We start from the raw sequence: 16,614 nt of genomic DNA on the forward strand, positions 1-16,614 counted from the left end.
AGCAGTATATTGCTGTGAGGTAGGGCTCAGACATTCTCTCTGCACCCTGTGGGTGCTTCCAGATAAGTAGATATTTCCAGCAACAGGGAAGATGCCTGAGGTGCAGCTGTGGAGTCAGTTTTCTCTTCCTGATGACCGCTTGCAAATGCAATGTGCCTTAGCCTCACTGTCAGTTCTACCACTAACAAGCTCCTCATCAAGCCTGCCTATCTCTCTGCCTCCCCAGTCAGGTGTTCACAAGTACACTTGCTCCTGACAAGGCCCGCTCAATTCAAACTAGTGGGATGCCTTCCACAGTGCACACCATTAGAGCTTCAGAGGATCCCCTCGTTTTCCATTCTCCACCTCAGTGATATTTACTGACAAAATCTGCCTCTAGATGTGTACATTGTGCAGGACATTTCATATCTGTTTGTTATGTAGCAAAGTCCAAGCTGGAGCATAATAGGATGCACGGTTCTCTTAGACACAGTGAAATGTTAGGCTTCATGTATGTCAAGCCATAAGAGCAGACTGATACGTAAACCTGTTCTGAACAAACTTGTGCAGTCCTAGACAATCCGAGAAAAGTGAAAGATGATTAAGGAGGGGCAGGAGCCCTCTATTTATAAAGCCTTCTAATTTAGACGTGCAGTGAAGGAACAGGTAGTCAGCAGCACCCTGGGACAGGTATTTGCTCACTTCTTTCCTCCTCCTTTTCCTCATTGTTTTTGCAGATGCCTTCTAGCCCTTTCCTGAGGCTTTTGGGACAAATAGGTGTGACTGCATGCACAAAAACATACTGAGCTTCAGGTATCTTCATAAAAAGACTGATTTCCCATGAGAAATATATAATTTATCATTGTGTAAGAGCAGCACAGAGGGGTCCTAACAAAGGTTAGATTCTATTAGTTGTGAGGGAAGCACTTAGAGAGAATACAGAACCTTTGTTAAGCCTGTTGTGTCCAAGGGAAACTGAAGAACAGATGTTCACAGACATTAAAAAAACTTCAATAATGGGGTGGGAGCTTAAACATATTCAGAAATTTGGACCAGAGAAGCAAGTTTTGAAAGAGCTGCCTAAAACTCCCATACTGAGGAGGCTTATAGGGAGTCAGCTAGGCATATCATATATGATCTACTATGGATCTAAATCCAGAGGAATTGTTCTGAAGGTTTTTTCAAAAGAAGGAAAGTCTCTGTGTGCTGAAAAATACCTTGCTGTTTCTGCAGATCTAGTTTGTTGTCTCTTGTCTCTGTGCGTACTTACGTATTTTGAAAATCAGATACTATTTCCACTTACAGAAATGCAGCTCAGGGGCCAAGTGATTTCTGAGTATAAGTGACAGGGTCAGCATTATGTCAGAGTCCCATGGGAGGAAAGGCCATACAATAGTGATCTCTCTCATTACTCAGCTAAATGGTTAAGTGAGAGCTTGTCTTTCTCCCCCCTCTGCTAATTCTGAGCAATATGAACAGCAGTCAGGCAAGACTAAGACAACCAGAAATTCCTGACACATGAAAGCTGTTGACAAGACATCATACTGGTGTAGCCCTTGGCCCCAACACCAGTTCCCTCCACTGCAGCCTTTGGTACCAGGAAGTGATCGTTTCCACACAGCTCTCCCTCCCCCAGAACGCCAGGCTTTCAAATAATCAGGCGGAATACCTAAGTGGAAAAAAAAAAGGGGAGGGAGGGGAGGGCATGTAGATGGTAAAAATGCATACGCATTTGTAATAAGATAAATTCTTGGCTAGTTTTGTATTGGAGAAAAAAAAAAATCAAGGTTAATTGGAAGATATGATTTATCATTGATGATGTTTCCAGTATTGGGAGTGGCTGGAACATGAGTAAGTGTTTTCAAAGCTGTTCTGCCTCATACCATTGATGGCGCCTGCAAAGATTATGCATATATGAGTTCTCATTTCTCTGGAAGTAAGTTGTCTCTGAGGCTGGAACAGCACTCTGCAAGAAGCAGCAGCAGGGATGCTGGTTGTGCTAAGTTGCAGGGTCCCAATCAGCTGCTGGTGGTAAAGTAAGAACCTTGCTCTCATCCTCCCCTCTACTGTGAACACTGTCACTCCTCAGGAGAGCAACTGGCTGCATTGCTGTTTCTCTTGACAGAAAAGGCCAAAGGCAGGGAGGGAAGAGGAGAAGAAGCAAAATGCAACTCAAGAAGTTGTCCTCTGAACCACATGAACTACAAAGAGGTCAGGCACAGAATGCTCTCTCCAAAGAGGGCCTCTGCAAAATTCCTAGCTGTTTGGTAAATCCTCAAGTCTATGGGGTCTGCTGCTCCTACTCAGAAGGAGAAATGCCCAGCTGGACTTGTACCAACAGCAGCCAGATCTGCCTTGGCTCTCCCACCTTCTTCACACATGGAGCCAGCGGGAGCCCTTTGAGGTGAGATATCTCTTGCCCCACCAGGCCTTACTCCCCACTGCTGAGTACTGGCATCAGGGCATGGAGCCACAGGCTGTCCTCATCACTACTATGGAGAAGGCTTCTTAATTAGCGATGACAATATTTGCTGCTCTGATTGACACCTCTGAGCCCAGCTGGCCTCTGGGAAGAGTGCAGCTGACTGCCTCAGTTCCCCAGAGCTGCTGTAAGGAAGGGGCTTGCCGTAGCTGTGCGATGGCAGAATCTGCTGCTGAGGACTCACAGTTTGGTGACCAGAGTGGTGGGATGGGGACTCACTCCATTGTCCTGGCTGGATGAAAAATAGGGATGTCTCAAACACCCATGCTCTCCTTTTAGAGCTTGATGCATGAGATTTCTGCTAGTGTCGTCTCATATGAATCCTGTGTAAAATGTTTGGGTGGTCCAAAAGCCTTGCACACACCCCACCTGGACAGTTCCTCTGGAAGTAAAGTGTGAGTTTCCCCCTGTGCTTTCAACAAGTTTTGGTCACACATGCTATGGGAGTAAAAGTCTCAGGGCAATTGAGCTCCTACATAATGTACAAAAAGCACACAGCCGAGCAGTAGGAAGTGCAGAGCAGTTCACATCCCATGAGATATGCAAGAGGATGACCTTGCTCACTCTTTTGAATGTGACATGAGGAATCAAGCATCACTGTTACTGGGCTTTGGTCAGTATGGCTGTTCTAGTCTTGCATTGCTGTGATCTTATTGTGTTGCAGACAGCACAAGGTGATTTGTCCTGGCTGCAGCTCTCAGCCCTCTGCAATTTCCATGCCCCAGTTTTCCTTGTGCAGTGCAGGAATGCTGGCACTTTCTTGAGATTGAAAAGGGAAAAAATCATGTTTGGGATGCTTTGAGAAGATAGAAATGGAAAGCTTTCCATTTAATTCCACATGGCATGAGAAATTCCAAAACAAAGTCAAGGAAAGGGAGGGGAAAGGGACAGTTTTCAGTGGAATGGTTTTATGTATCAGCAATTTTGATCTGTTTTGATATTATAATTTGGGCTCTCTTGTTCTTTCTTATTATCACTGACATTATTGATTTATATCTGATTTAATTAATACAGAGCTTGTTGGCTCCCATCTCAAAGCAGGTGTTCTTTGTCCTTCCCTTTGGCAAGCAGTTTTTGCTCTCAGCTCCAGGCACACTGGAAACCTCTTGGCCAATATCTGATGGGAGTAATTGAAGGCTGATGGATTTACTCTGCTTCCCTGCAGGTGGCTGGCATGTGATTTCTGGCCAGCCATATCCATTGCATTCATATGCAAGTAAAAGAGTATCTACGGAATCATAGAAGGATTAAGGTTGGAAGGAATTTCTAGGCCGTATAGTCCATCTTCCTCTGCTCAAACAGGATCTCCCAGAGCAAGCAGGTCATACCATGTTCTAGTGCCTTTTGAAAATCTGTAAGGAAGGAGTCTCTACCACCTTTCTGGGTAATAAGTGCTAGTGCTCCATTGCCTGAACAGTACTTTCTGATGCTAAGGGGGAACCTCCTGTGTTCCAGTTTGTGCACATTATTTCTTGTCCTGTCACTGAGTACAACTGAAAAGAGCCATTCCTCTTTGCACCCTCACCTTGAGTATTTATATACATTGAGAATATCCTCCCTCTTGTCTGGAATGAACAGTACTCTCAGCCATTCCTTCTAGGAGATGTGCTCCAGTCCCTCTATCATCCTTATGGGCCCTTGTTGGACTCTTCCAGTATTCTCATCTCTCTTTCATACAGAAGAGCCCAAATCTGGATATAGCCCTCCAGGTGTGACCTCAGCAGTGATGAGGAGAAAGGAAGGATTACCTTCCTTCACATACTGGCAATACTTTGCCAGATGCAAATCAGGATGCCATTAGCCTTCTTTGTTTCAGGGACATACTGCTGGACAAGTTTTACTTGGTGTCCAACAGGAACCTCAAGTCTTGTTTTTCAAGATTGCTTTATATCTAGGTGACCACCAGCATGCCCTGGTACCTGAGGTTGTTCCTCACAAGGTGCTGGAACTTTGCAATTCCTCTTTTTGAACTACACTGCAACAAAAGGTACTGCTGGGGAAATGGTAGCACATCAAGACTCTTTGCTTTCTAAATCATGCCCTGCAAGGGATGGTCAGCCTCGTGGCTGTTGCCTGACATTGTGGTTCTGTTCTAACCAAAAGCTCTGCCTCTTGTCCCATCTCACCATCCTAAGTAGGAACTTAAACTTAGCAAAAGTCAATGCTCACATTTAGGAGCTCTGAGAAAACAAGGACCATTTCTTAAACTTATAATTTATAAGGAATTAACTTAGGACTAAGGCTATTAAAGACAGGCAACTTCAGCCAACTCCTTGTATCTTGTAGAATGGGAAAGATTTCACTGAGGTTGTATTCCTGTGGGACAGGAAGAGGGGAACTGGTTTTGTGGGTTCTTTACTCACAATCAAGAAACCTCTGCCAGCCTGCCAGAAAAATGGGCTGCATTATGGTCCCCTACCTTTGGTATCGTCCTCAGCATGAAAAAGCTTTGGAAAAGCTACTAGCAACCACTATCCTGCCAGCATATGCAGCATTGCCCCATCCTTTGAGACAGATGTCCAAGCAGAGGCCCTACAGCTCTCACAAGCTGTTGTTTACATACTCCAGGCTTTAAGCACTTGCAATTTTGTGGCCTGCACTACACACCCTAAAAACTTGTCCTTAACAGTTATCTCTGGATTGAAACTCCTGTGAAAACAAAAACAACTGGTTTTGGCTGCTCTGCCAAACAGTCTCTCTCTGTAAAAAGGAGACAAATTTTTCTCTCTGGGTAAAGCAAAAGGTTACAACAATATTTAGTTTGAACTTTCTTGCATTTATTTTTGCTCAGTCTCTCAGTATGTGTGTGTGTACATGGAAAGTACCTTGAAGTGAGTCAGCATTACTCAAAGTGAATCATTGGTCACTGCTTCTCTGGGACATTCATTCAGTATTGCATGCAAGTTTTCTCTTCCTTCCAAGCCAGGATGAGATTATTTGTGCTGCTTCCAGACTGCCTGAGATTTTAAGGCTCTTGTTCAGTAACCTAATGAGAGACAATCTTATACCCACTGGTGTCTTGAAGAAGGGCTTGGTAATAGACCACTAATGCAGCAGTAAAGATAAATAATGTCATTCCTTTAATAACCTCTCCAAAATAAGAGGCTTGCCTTGGTCTGGTTTAGCCCACAGCATCACAGAAATTCTTGTTTCTGCATGAAACGGAAGTACCTCTGTGTAAGAACGCTCAGCTCTCTTCCTGTCATTGAATCAGGCGCACTCTTAAATTCCTGGTCTATGTAGACTTTGAAGTGGCTTAGAAGGCCAACTAAAAAGCATATAGGAAAGAAACATTTCTACACAGTAATGGCTGTGGAAAAAAAAAATAATTATTTGATTTCTTATCTGCTTGTATACTTCAAATTCTCAGGACACATCAAAAGTTGCCCTTGTCATGAATGGCATCACAGGGTGCTATTTTTTTTTTTCTTGGTGAATTACTTCACATAGTTTATTAAATGAACATAAGAGCTACTGATTCTTCCTTTAAAAAATGGACCATAAAGCCCTGGGGAGGCTTTTTCTTTCCATTTCAAGAATCCATAGACTTTGCTTTTCAGATATCAGCTCCCACAACCACTTTCCAATGAATGTTGGTGTCACCTTGTCAGCCCCAGTATGGCTCCATCCACCAACCAAGCCGCTTTTGCCAAGGCCAGAAAAAGGGCCAGCATGTTTCTGCTTCCCAGAGGAGGCCCAGAGAAGTGCTTTAAGTGGGGAGGAGGATGTAGATCATGGCTTATCTCACCCACAGGGCTCCCAAGGTCCCCATTCCTGCCAGCAAGTGCTCGCTGATGTTTCTTCTCTTGTGACCAAATCTAGCACTTTGGAAATCTTTGTTTCCTGCACATGTCAAAAGAGATGGCTAGTGTTGTAACCAATCCCCTGTGGCATTAGAGGACATTTGTTGTGGGAGTACTGGTCTTGAGGGAAAGCTGACTTGCCTTTTTCCCTATTTCCAATGAAACTCAATTGTGGAAGACAACCCATATAAATTTACTTTTTCAGACAAAATTGACCTCACTTCACAGAGTAAAGGTGGAGAATATGAGGTCTAGCATGCTTCCAGCTCTTTTGTGTGGTTTTATGTTAGACATGAAAGCTAGAAAATATCTTAATGTTTAATGAAGGAAAAGTCTGTGTGTAGATTTGCAAGTCCAGTGATGCTGGGACAGAGATCATAGGCAGGACTGGGCCAAACCTCCTGCTGGGACAGCTTCAGTGGCTCCACAACCATAAGCAGCAGCAGCCCCATCTTGGGCCTGTGCAATGGAGAACTCCATTTTCCTTTTTCCATTTTCCAAGTCCCAAATATTAGCTGGTGGACGAAGGGAAGTGCTGTAGAACCCCTCAGCTCTATCCCTGTTAGAAGCAGTTAGGTAAATCTCCCTGCTTAGAGACAGGGAGCAAGGCTGGTCCAAAAGCCTTTGAGAAATCTGGATGAGCAATTCTGAAGCCAATGCAGCTGATAGTAGCTTTTCCAGATCAGAAGAATACTGCACGTCTTGCCCATTTTGAAATCCCAGCTGAAACTTAATGGGAATCCTCCCTCTGGCTGCCTCCTCCATCTGTGTTTGGTCATCCCGCAGTTTTGACTCTTTCAGGAGTCAATGAGGCTGAGGATGGTGCCAGGCAGTTTCTTTCCTCCTCTGTTGCCAGCTGAAGAGCTGGAGGGCTGGAGTGGCTCTCCATCCTGCTGCTGGCAGGAGTGGGAAAGACACGCAGCAATCTCGAGCTCGTGAGCATCCACTGGAGGGAGGCTGAGGAAGAGCCCTGCTGGTGAGTGGTTGGAAAAAAAAGAGAGAGAAAAGAAAACGAATGCTGGCATTTATGAATGACTTGGCACAGCATTCGGACGTGGTAACTGACACAGAGTTTCCAGCTGTTTCACGTGTCCAAAGGAGAGTGGCTATTATGCCCAAGGTGCCTATTGCCTTAGTCATTTTTGTTTCAGAGAAAGGCTTGAAGGGGGGAGGTGAAACACCCTGTACAAAGACTTAATTTTTTTCTCTAAATAGACTGATTCAGTGCATACTGTGAAGGGACTACACACACAGAGGCAATGTTAGGACACCCAATCTGTGCTGTATGTAGAGATGGTTTGGAGCTCACAGTCATAGAATCATAGAATGGTTTGGAAGAGACCTTTAAAAACCCATTTTGAAATAGATTTTGTGACGACTAAAGAGGAAGCATGGAGTAAGTTAAACTAACCACTGAACTACAGATTTTGATGACCTTGCCTATAAAGACGAAGAGAGCTTGGAGGGCAGAAAATTGTTCCTATGGCTTTTGAGCATGTTGTCCCTAACTGGGATTTATTCAAGAAAGACAGGTATTGCAGGGTAGGATGGGCAGAGCAGAGGACATAGAAGAACATCAATAAATATAGGATTAAAATCAAACACAGGATTAAAAAAGCCTGTGACTCTCTTAGAGGAAAAGGTGATGGAATATTAATAATCCCCCTGAGATATTCTCAACCAACAAGAAAACAGGGTTTGCCAAATCCAAAATGAAGTTACTCTTCAGTGAAAATTTTTACTGAGAAGAGATAAAATTTTACAAGGGGCTTTTTAAAAGGATCCTAATGATTTACTATTTTTACTATAAGCCACTAGAACAGTCAGCTGTGCTGGTGATCCTGTGCAGTTTCCCTAGCCACAGACCAAATAATGGTAATTCATATCACTGTACCTTCTGAAATGGTGTCTTATTTTTCTACATCTGGAATGTTGGAATCATAAAAAATAGTGAAGTAACAATTCACTATTATTATCACTGGTAGTAGCATGCGTTCTACATGTGAAGTGCACATCAACTAAATTAAGTCAAACGTGAGAGAAAGTGCATGTCACAGATCTTCTTGTTGCAAGACCCTGAGAAGTCTTTGCATGTCACAAATCTTCACAGCACAAGGTCCTTTGGGGTCTTTGCCAGCCATGCAGAGTAACACCAACTGAGAAGGTGAGTCTAGAATTTAAAGCTAATTTGATCCTCTCTGAAGGGTAGAGCTTTTTGTGCACTTACAGTCCTTCTAAAATGGTAACTTACTGCTTTCTTATTAATGTTTTTGACAATTTGCCACTAGACAGACTTTCATTTCTCAGCCAATATTACAGGCTAAGTTGTTTTTTAAAATTACGTTGCAGATTTCCTCTAGTAGCAAAAAAATGGAACCAACCAACCAACAATCAACAAAAAAAGAAAAAGCAATGGAGGAGGTTGAACACTGACCTAATAACGAATGGGGCTGATAAGTCACAAGTTTTTATGTTCCTAAGATCACTGCATCATAACAGTGATACAGTGATGGACCACTTTTGTGTTCTCCTGTATTATATAATACATAATAATACGTATTGTTTTTTCCTGTATTTTCCTGGAGTCCGTTTTTTAACTGTAGGGAGAAAAGTGAAATTCACATTACTCCTTACTAGGAGATAACCCATAGACTAATACATTATCAGAATACTTTTCTCTTTTTTTGCTAGCATTTATTGGTTGTATTGCAATTACATTTTAAGATCCTGATTGCCATTGTATATCTGAAAGCTGAAGGCAAATGTGGTTTGCTTTCTTTGGCATTGTTTCTGATTCAGATTTTCCAACTTCTTTCCAAAGTCTTACTTTTACAATATACAAGTGTTCTGCAGTCATGTTATGAATGAACAACATTGGTCATACAAAGAAAGAACCAGCTGCAAGAGGCTTTATTTATTTGACAGAAAAATTTAAAGCATTTTATGGTTTATTGAAATCATTATTATTTCATTTTTTCTCCAATTTTCTATCTCAAAACAAAAATGATAAAAATAGTTGAATTAGTTTTCTCTTAAAATCTTGGTAAACTTAGCTGAGATCAATAAGCATTTTTTAAATACTTCTGATTCTACATGTCCTGCATGCAGCAGTAGGAAGGGGTAACTTTTACTTCTTTCACTTCTTAATTGAAATTTTCATGTAAACTCTGAGTACCAGAAGCTGTAGGAAAGCATTGCAGTTGCCTAGCCGGTAATGTTCAAGAATAATTACAAGAGGAAGATTGTGTTAAGATGTAGACAACCATAGATCTACACAGAAGTGTAGCAGTATCATTTGTAGTGCCTTGCATTTCTTTGCCAGCAGTTCTTAACATCTTTTGGGATGCTCCTGCCAAGCACTAAGCTGACAGTTTCAGGAAACTATCTATAAATGTACCCAGGTCATACTGTAACTCTTCAGTTTTTCTTATTACTTTAAGAAACTTTTCTCATCTCACGTTTTTCCCATGTCATGTATGAATAAGTAGCTATATATGGTCACAGAGTAGAGCTGCTCATGAGTGACCTTTGTCCTTTGCATAAACTGACCTATATCCCAGAGCCTCCTTTTTATGAACTACTTATACTTGTTGTGACTGTCCCTCCTGTACCATAGCTGCATAGTGTCCTTAGAGGTCTCAGGTGAAGGGATTTGTCAAAAGCTGTAAGAAATCCAAATAGACTGAATCGAGTGCATGTCCCTTATGCAAAATTTTTTCACCCCTTCGAAGTTCTTTAGGAGGTTTGTATAAAGGGTCTTCTCTTTACAAAGGCCATGTTAGTGCTTCCCAATTAGTTTGTATTTTTACTCCTCCAGCTCTGCACTTCACTGTAGTCTTCACTTTTTGACTTCACTTTAGCCTAACAAGCCTGTAGTTTCCTGTAGTCCTTAGAGTAAAAAACTGTTAGCCTTCAGTCCCCTGATATCAAAGATATTTGAAGTGAAAGTTACATATACTGCTAATAATTCAGCTTTTCTTTATTTTCCTTTTAGATTGCTTGGAGAACACGTTCTGGTTAGGAGAACTTGTTGCTGTTCATTCTGTCCATATATATTGTAATGTCTTCCTCAGCAACTTCAGTCTCAAAGAGATGCTCTGATGAGATGCCCCTTTCACTTTCTCCTTGAACAATCATCTGTGCTTCCTGATGGTGAATAACATTCATTAATCTCCTTGCAAACTCTTGTTTGATCTCCTACACTCTGGTTGTTAGCTGGACTTATTGACTCTGCTGAACTTTTTGCTCCTCATGAAGAAGAAAAGGGTCTGATAAATAAATATCTTCAGTCATTTTGCTTGTTTCTCCTCTTTTTCACCTATGGTTTTGCATTTATTGCCACAGTTACTATTGCCTTTATGCTCTTTGCTTGTGAGCAGCCTCAGCTTTTTGAATTCTTTATACTGCAATTGCCTTTTTAAAAATCTGTTTAACCACATTGGCTTCCTTACTTTCTTTACTCTTTCAGAAGAATGTAAGTAAGCTGATGAAAATGACAGCCATGCTGAAAGGGACAAGAACAAACTTAGTCAATTAGAAGGAGGCTTGAAGTTATAACATAAGCACCATTTTAAACTTTTAACTTTTCTGATTTGCCTTTGCCTCTTTTTTTCCCTATCGAAGTAAAATAAAGAAAAATGTGTAAACATTTTTCCACTTCTGTATGCCTGCAATCTTGAGTGAGCTGTGAAGTAATGGTCAGTCTTAGTGATGCTGATATGACTTAATTGGAGAACTCACTTCGAGTTCTTCTCTGCATTAATAATGTCATGTCTTTCACGATTTTAATTCATTGCTTCCCTGTTCTTCTCTTTCCTTTCTCCTTTCCCTCAGTTCAGCATAATGTAGGGTGGGAGATGGCTGGCCTCCCCAGCCACTGCTGCTGTGTGTCAATGATGCTTCTACTGCAGGATTGCAAAGCTGCTTTCTAGCTGGACTGCCTGCATTCACTTAAGCTGTGGCTGCTACTGTATGGGGTGGAGAGGTTTGTTTATTCCACCCTCCTCCACCCTCAGATCTACATCGCTTGCCAGAAGTCCTGTTCTCCATTAGACAGAAATCCTTTAAATCAAACAATGACCTGAACAGCTCTCAAATCTTTATGGGCTTTGGAGATGGGACTGTAATGGAGATAGAGAGAAGTACATAAGCATTTCTGCTTAAATATTTCCAGTTATCTACTTCTAACCCAAATGTTGTTGAGTTTTTATGGTGAGTTCACTACTAAATGAAGCACAACCCTGACTGTATGGTTCTAATGTAGTTTAATACAGTCCTAATCAGCTTTTATTCATTCTTTATTCTTGTTAGCTTTGCTGCAAGTTGCCCTGGGATCCCAGGGCTGTTCCTCTAGCTGTTCCTACTTCGTTCTCTCACACACTATTTTTTTCATTCCTTGATGAAAAACATTTAACCTTTCTGGGCAAATGAGAGCTGATGGGTTTTGCAAAATTAGCCAGATGCTTCTCTGAATGGATATTCAGTATCAGTGGATATTCTGAATGGAGCATTACTTTGGGCTTGTTCTTCAGGAGAATCCTGGAGTTAAAATGTTGACATGCCATATATGCTCTTTTACTTCATCCTTATTGGTAACATTTCCACTCTGTGCTGATAAACTCCAGATTTCCTTCACTTCCACATTGTCTCTGAAAGCACTGATTTTAGGTGAAAGCCTAAAATAATTCATCATTATTTTTTCTTCATGTTAAATTCCATTTTTTTTTTTACAGTTTTCCTTCATTTTTTCAGTTGTGCCCAGAAAAAAAAAAAAGAGGTGTGTATGCCAGAGAATTAACAAATTATGTATTCTCCCTGGAAATGTGGAGGAAATGTTGCTAATTTCTAAAGCATTCATTTGAAGAGAATTTGTGGAGTCTGAAGGGAAAACATTTAGCTATACTTTACTGGCTAGTGCTGTAAATAAATGTGTTATCTCTTTGTTGCCTAGCAAGACTGAATGTAAAAATGAACCTCATTTCATATCGAGCAAGTTGTATTTTATCCTTCCAGCTTGTATTTCTTTATTTTAGATTAGATATTTTTTATATTATTTTTTATATTATATTTTTAGATATCTTTATATTATATTAGATATTTATCTATGTGTTGTTCTAGGAAGAGAGCATCTCTACATGACTTGCAGTAATCATCTCTGTCCTGTTGTTCCAGTGAGCCTTTCCTCAAGAGTGACTGTTAGTTGGTTCATGGCGTCACGTGCATTGATCTTGCTCAGTAAATATGCAGTGGAAATGAAGCTCTACTGGTGATAAGCAACCTGATCTCAACCTCCTTTCTGTAGATTTATCCCAAGGGATGAGTCACGCTGTCACAAGGTACTCATGTGTGACAAGCCAACCCATGCCATGCTGGTGGGGCTGCATGCCCCAGAGATGGGACTGCAGAGTTGCTCCAGCTGATTTGGGCTCCCGGCAGGCAGAGGAGAATACAGCACAGCAGCACCAGAGACAAGCACTGGCATGAACAACTTCACACAGGCATTTTTGCTTAAACAGCATAGCGACTGGACCTGGCTTGATGAAGTGCAATACAGAAAGGGAAAAAATGGCCTCCTGCCCAGACCACGACAATGCAAACTGAATCACTCTCACATTCCTCTCTGGCTTGACTTTGCACATGCAAAACCACCCACAGTGGGGGCTTAGCTATGTACTTATGCCAGAATAGAGACTCTGTGAATGAGAAGAGCCTCCGGACATCTCCTGTCATGTCTTGTGGTTGGATCAGGTATGGAGCTCTTTATTGGCTACCAAGCAGAGGTCCAGGAATGAATTCTCTCATCATCTTTGGCTGATATGGGTGTGCTTTCTACAGCATGGATAGAAAAGCCTCTCTTGGTTACATGGTTGCATGCCAGATCCATTGGCCCACATTACTTGTTTTGACTTGCATGAGTTTCTTTGTTTCCGTGGTTCTACCAATTACTTCCTGATTTGGAAAGCAAGAATTCTTTTACACCACTTTTGCACAACCTGCCTCAGGGCTCTGGTTATTATATTATGCTGCATATCACCGTAAGTTAAGGTTGTCAGGTGTAACTTTGGTATCAGTCAGAGTGTGCTTGTCTTCTGTTGTCTGGCATTGAGAAATGTCCATCCAATTTTTTTTTATTAAATTCATATTTTTGTGCTGGATAAGGAAAATATTTTGTTGTTGTTCAAAAAATTTATCTTATTTTGTGAGATTGTTGTCCAGCATTTTGTGGGAATATCTGTTTATAAGATATACCTTCTGCATCAAGAGAGAAGGGGTTTCAGTAATTACTGACGACGTTTTCTTCTATAAGATCTCTTTACATTGTTTGTGGCTTTAAAAATAAATTCAGCTTTTTAAATTTTCCGAGTCTGTTTATTACATCTCTTGTAGAACAACCCATACGGAACAGCCTCTGTGTCTTTGAAGCATAGAAAAATAAAATAATAATAACTCACACCTTCAGGTTGTTAATTTAGAGCTATTCATACTGCAGATCTAATGTACTGAACAGATTCTTTAACTGAACAGGAATTCTTCAAATGAACAGAATGGGTGAGCTGAGATGTATGAGTTCCCTGTAACTTTTGGTTATACCAGTAATTTGTCTTTCCATCATTAAACTGAAGGAACAGCAAAGCAGAGTTGCTGCCATGTCATGGTAAAATTGTAAAATTGTAGACAGTGCAATCCCTTCTGTGCAACGCTTAACCTGAGTAAATAAAATGGGAAAGTCTAGAAAGGAAAGCGTGGCATGAAGAAGGGGAAAAAACTGAGATCAGGAGCAGTCAAGATGTTGATGTCTTGGGCTTCTGGATGCGATTTCCAATTAGTCAGACTCTACGTAACAAAGTTGCAAATGAATACTTACTGCTTCTGTTCTGCTTCACCCTGATTATTCTCTGTGAAGTGCAGGGGAACTACAGGTATCATTGGAAACTGGTGCTGCAGCTGCTCTTCTGTATCTGCAGCTTAGGGGTTCACCTTAGGACCCAGTGACACATGTGCTTTCACAAAAGGAAAGCTGTCGTGATCTGATGCCTGTCATCAATGGTGGAAAGCTTATTTCAGGGTATTGTCTGGATCTGAAAATGTGACATTAATTTTACTGCTGTGGTACAGGGCATGGACTTCAGTAGGTAAATGCTGCTGTTATACAAAATTATTCCCATGTTATACAGGGAAGGGAAGTTTAGAACAGAACCTGTATCATCTTTATTTAACTTGGCTTAATCTGAAGGCCCTGTCGTCTCTTAATTAAATTATTTTACAGAGTGCTTCAAGGGGAAAGGGTGGTGGTGGGAGAACACATGGCACCAGAGAACAAGAGAAGGTGTTCGGTGATTAATTGGTTTGCTGATTCCAAAGGCTTTTTGTTTCTGATTTTCCTTCCTTTCACCCTGCTGCCTGCCAAGAGCTACGCAGGGCAGCAGGTGCTGAGAATGGAGCTGTTCTTGGAGAAATGGCTCTGCAGTGTTTGCCTCCTGGGAGAGGACTGGGTTTTCATTGCCAGCTATTGCAGCTCAGGTTGACATCGTGCAGATTTAGAAAGGGCAAGAAGGAGGGGAAGACTCTCTGATTCATTATGACAGCCTGCTCCTTCTCTCATTTCATGCATGATGTACAGCACACTGGGCAATCCTCTGTCTTTTTGACACTTCTTCAAGGCCCTCTCTGTTGTGATGTCTGAACACTTTAGCGTTGTTATCCTCCCAGCATTCCTGTAAAGCCAGTACAAGCACACTGTTCAGTTCTAAAAACAATGAATGCCTTATGTTTGAGAACAATTATTTTTATCAGCACTTGATGATAGTTTGGCACTTCTCAGGAAAGGAAAAAGACCACACCTACATCTTTTCAACATCAATAATCTTTATCATTATCACATAATTCCAGCTGCATTTCAAAAAAGTGGGGTCTTTTTTATGATCAAAATTCTGGACACCTTTATTATGCAATCACAAAGTTTGCTGACAATGAACATTTGTATTGTATTGGGTACTGTAGAAATGCAGTTAAAAAGATGGTCCCTACCAACCTCCTACTGGAGGTTTTATTTTTCCCTTAACAAGGGCCCACTTGGGGAAAAAAGAGAGGCTGGCAGGTTTGGGCTGTGTATGTGAACATGGGAATGCTTGGGTGCTGTGCTTGTTAGGAGGTGAATACTGAACATGCTGTACTAAATGACAAGTTCGTGAGACTTTATTGCTACAGTACTGGAAGAGCAAATAACACTGCTGAATGTGAGCTTTTCCTAGATGGTTTTTAACATGGAATACATTCAAAGCAATGTAACACTTTCTCATAAATATGAGGCTGTAAATCTTTCACTTGAAAAGGGTTCCCATGCCCATATATCAACCCCAGGGGTGATGTTTTCTATGATGTAAAACTTTTTCTTTACTACTGAGGTTCCCCACATGTCCCATTAGTTGCATGAGGGATCTGTGATCCCACTTGCTCACAGAGGATGCTTGTGGCATTGTGGAAAGAAACTTCCCTGGGAATCATCCCTACTAACAGTGATGACTGTTCCATGTTTGAATCTGCCTATCCTTGTAAGATGTGATTGCCAAAAAGGAGACTTTATATGTGTAGAGGGAGTGCTGGAGTTATAACTTCCTGGCATGCTGCTTTGCAGGCTGTTCTAGGAAAGCACATCCGTGTGCTTTCACATCATGAAAGTGATGTGGAAAAACTTTGCAACCAATTTGGGCATAGAGAGAAAATGATTGTGATGGGAAAGTTTAAAAGCAGCAGGCCTGCATGATCAGAAATGCTCAGTGGATAAAGATAGAGGAACCATGGCCTGTTTTGTTTTAGGTCTATTTTTCCTTTTCTCTGTGAGGGGGTGGGAGGGGATTGCACTTTTGGCAAAGAGAAAAAAGTGATCATATGGTTTGAATTATTTTGCGTACTTGGAAAAAGTTTATTCTTTCAGAGTTAAGAAAAGATATGAAGGCAAGAAAATCTCTGCCTATACTTGCATATTTTGAAATGCATAGCCAAGTTGAATTAGAGGCTGAACGAAAGAGAATATTTGTCCCTCTCCTCTCCTCTCCTCTCCTCTCCTCTCCTCTCCTCTCCTCTCCTCTCCTCTCCTCTCCTCTCCTCTCCTCTCCTCTCCTCTCCTCTCCTCTCCTCTCCTCTCCTCTCCTCTCCTCTCCTCTCCTCTCCTCTCCTCTCCTCTCCTCTCCTCTCCTCTCCTCTCCTCTCCTCTCCTCTCCTCTCCTCTCCTCTCCTCTCCTCTCCTCTCCTCTCCTCTCCTCTCCTCTCCTCTCCTCTCCTCTCCTCTCCTCTCCTCTCCTCTCCTCTCCTCTCCTCTCCTCTCCTCTCCTCTCCTCTCCTCTCCTCTCC

This window comes from Tetrao urogallus (genome assembly GCF_951394365.1).
Source record: "Tetrao urogallus genome assembly, chromosome: Z".
In the NCBI taxonomy this organism is placed as follows: Eukaryota; Metazoa; Chordata; class Aves; order Galliformes; family Phasianidae; genus Tetrao; species Tetrao urogallus.